Genomic DNA, 3,680 nt, shown 5'->3' on the forward strand with positions numbered 1-3,680 from the left:
GGGGGGGGGGGGGGGGGGGGGGGGGCTTTTTCGCATGCGCAAAGAAACGCAGCCCCCAGCTGTGTGTGATGTAGAAGTGTGTGTGTGGGTGTGTGTCCAAAGATTCAGCACCACGGACAGCAACCAGTGGGACTTCAGAACCACATGGAGGCTGGAAAACGTGTAAAAGAAACCAAGTTTGCACGTGATGTATAATGTCAAATAAATCAAAAATACTTTGCAAACCTCGTGAGCTCAGCTTTTATTCTCAACGAAACATAATCAACATATCAAATGTTTAAAGTACTGTAAAACATTTTAGGAAAAGAGGGCTCACCAAAGTTCATGCTCAATAATCCAAGTAAAAATCCAACAATGTTCAGTCAGGTCATCTGGATGGTTTCTTGTTTTTTCTTTTTCTTTTTTTTTTTTTTTTTGCTGAAACGTTTTGTCCTTCATCCAAAGGACTTCTTCAAACTGGATTTTTCCACTATGAGAGTGTGCTGCATGTGGGACTCAGTTTGTTGGTGGCTCTTCAGCTTGAATAAGTCCTTTGGATGAATGATGAACTGTCTCAGCAAATAAAAAAGCAACCATCCAGATGACCTGACTGAACATTGTTGGATTTTTACCTGGATTATTGAGCATGAACTTTGGTGTTTTGAACCACTTTAGCATGATTGTCTCAGAGGAGATGACAGGGGAGAAGGAGGGGCCCGGAGGCCCTTTTAGCACCAGCAAACTGTTTTTCCCCACTATGGGAATGTGCTGCTTGTGGGACTCAGTTTGTATGGCGGCTCCTCAGATTGACGAAGTCCTTTGGATGAAGGATTAAATGTCACAGCAAAATAAAGAAACAGTCGAGATGACCTGACTGAACATTAAAGGGGGGTCATTTTGAACTTGATGGCAGCAACACATCTCTAAACATCTGCAGGGCCATGTTTCCTGCTGTGAAGCATCCCATCTTCTTTGAACAACAGTCTGCAAACAACCAGGGGAGCAGCTGCTGGAGGATTTATTTAAAAAATGTTGTCCCATTCCTAAAGTGGGATTTAACCGTTCAACAGTCCTGGACATTCTTTAAATGATTTTTATTTATTATTGTGTTTTGTTTCATGGCAGCCAATTTTTCCATTTAGTGAGGGGTCTGAAATCCCATACCCAATAAGTAAGCTGCCCACACCATAGGGCCTAATGAACCCCTATACCATCAGAGAGGCACACTTTTAATTTGTACATTGATTTAGATAGTCTCTCCCCTTTAGATGTGGGATTTGTAGTTACAGAACAAATCTAATTTTGATTTGTTTGATCAAAAAACAGTTCCCACTTTATCTCAGTTCATTAAAATGAGCTTTAGCCCAGAAAAAAAAGAAGAAACAGAGTTTCTGGAGAGTAACAAAGTCCATGCTCAATAATCCAGGTATACAATCCAACATTTTTCAGTCAGGTCACCTGGACAGATTTTTTTTTTTTTTTTGTGTGTGTTGAAGCGTTTCACCTTCCATCTGGAAGGCTTCATCAGTCAAGGAAACGCACAACACAAAACTGATTCTTCCCCCAACAGCTTACTCCAAAGTGGAACAAACCAGTTATGGTGGTGCTAAAATGGTTTCTTTGGTACGCCCCCTCCTCCAGTGCCGGCCCTCTTCCTCATTGACAGTTATGTCAAACTGCTTCAAAACTAACAAAGTCCATGCTCAATAATCCAGATATACAATCCAACATTTTTCAGTCAGTTCATCTGGACAGTTTCTTTTTGTTTTTGTTTTTTTTGGTGCTGAAACGTTTCACCTTCCATCCAGAAGGCTTCATCATTCAAGGAAACGCACAAAACAAGCACACAAAAAAAGAAACTGTCCAGATGACTTGACTGAAAAATGTTGGATTTCTGGAGAGTGTTCATATAGATCTTCAGCTTTGCATGATAGAGCTTTAACCAGTATTTGTGGATGACACAGTGAACTGACAATGATCAGTGTGCGTGTTCCCGAGTCCAGAACAGAATTTATTTTTAATGCAGTACCGTCTGGAGCTCCGAAGCTCACGACCATCCAATGACGTTCAGCCTTGTCCTTTGCTCTCAGAGATTTCAGACTCTTGAAATCAAATATTCAATATCTTATCAATTTTACATTGAGGAATAATATTCTGAAATTCTTCCACCATTATTTGACAGTTTTTCACCGACTGGTGAACCTCTGCCCGTCTTTACTTGTGAGAGATTCAGCCTTTAAAATGTAGTTTTAATACTCTGTTTTCTAACTGATCTGTTGTCAAATAACTTCATTATTCAAAATATTCTGGTATGTAACAGTAACAGTTGATATGCTAACTATGTTCTATAATGAGTAAAAGTATTTGTTAATAAAAGGAAGTATAAGGCCCATTCAAAACTGGCAATATAAATAGCATGCACAAGAAAAACAATTTAACAAAAAGCTAATGAAATTGTTTAAAAAGAAATATTAGACAACAAACAGTCCTGGGTGAAAGAGTGTGTGTATGCTCACTAATAATATATGATTTAACAACTTGTTTTCTGTATGACTCAGTCTCCTGTGTGCTTGTGAAGGAATGTTGTCCCCTTTCTTTGGCTCACTGAGGTTTGTAGACTTAGGATTAGTTTGTCTCATCTGTTCAAAGGACTTTGTTCCAAAAGTCTTGTGCTTCCTTTAGATACAACTTTACAAACCATACTTCGTGGTGCCATGTTCTTAGGATTTCTCCTGTAACCCTTCCCAACAAGCCACAATTGTTGTGTCTTTTTCTAATTGTTTATTATGACTTCTTCACATTTAACCTGTGGACTGAGGCCTGTCTGAGGTGGAGCATTGCACAGTCTGACCTTAGGGTGAATTTTAAATACCCACTCCTGTGAAGGCTAGCAACTATCTTAAATGTTTTCCACTTGTGACCATCTTTTCTCTCTGTAAAGTGATGGACTTGATGTTTGTTTAATAAATGCACGGTCAGTCCAGACCAGCAAATGGACAAATGTTTTGCTTGTTCAGAGTTGGTAACACTTACTGATTATTAATTCAGTGCATTTGATTAGAAGCACATGGTCACTACTTTCACTCTTAAATCCTATGGAAGCAAAAAGGACAGATTACATTTTCATGAACAACTTTTTCTTATTATTTTGGCTTTGTTTTTGTTTAATAAATAATGACTCAAAATAATGTGTGTGTTTTTGCCCACCTGAAGTTCCGTTTGAATTATTGTGCAAACTGACAAAGATCAGGTCATTTTTATGAAGTCTAATAAAACCCTAGGATTAAAGGAGAAAGTAGTATTTGTTTGGGGGTTTTTTACTTGTGATTTTATAGTTTTGAAACTAAAATATTTTAAGATCTAAACCTGTGTTTGTGCAGGTGTAATTACTTCTGCAAGCTAAAGAACAGGCACAGTATGTACAGTGGCTGAAGTGATGGAGAAAGCTTCACTCGGTGCTTCTTTACTGTAGAGGGTGCTGGTTGCCATGGTGACGGGGCATGCATCAGAGCCACTGACTTGGTCCATCAGTTAGGCTGAAGCTAATACGAGTGGAATGATCAGGAACTCTCACCTGGTGAATTATACATACATACATACATACATACATACATACATACATACATACATACATACATACATACATACATACATACATACATACATACATATATACATACGAACATACATACATACATACA

General features: G+C 38.5%; 1 protein-coding gene across 1 annotated transcript in view; it reads right to left on the minus strand.

The window, feature by feature from the left end:
• si:ch73-181d5.4 (death-inducer obliterator 1) overlaps window positions 1-3,680 on the minus strand; it is a 311,270-nt gene that overhangs the window by 201,488 nt on the left and 106,102 nt on the right. The window lies entirely within an intron of this gene.

Source organism: Nematolebias whitei, chromosome 11, assembly GCF_014905685.2.
Source record: "Nematolebias whitei isolate Nwh7 chromosome 11, NemWhi1, whole genome shotgun sequence".
NCBI lineage: Eukaryota > Metazoa > Chordata > Actinopteri > Cyprinodontiformes > Rivulidae > Nematolebias > Nematolebias whitei.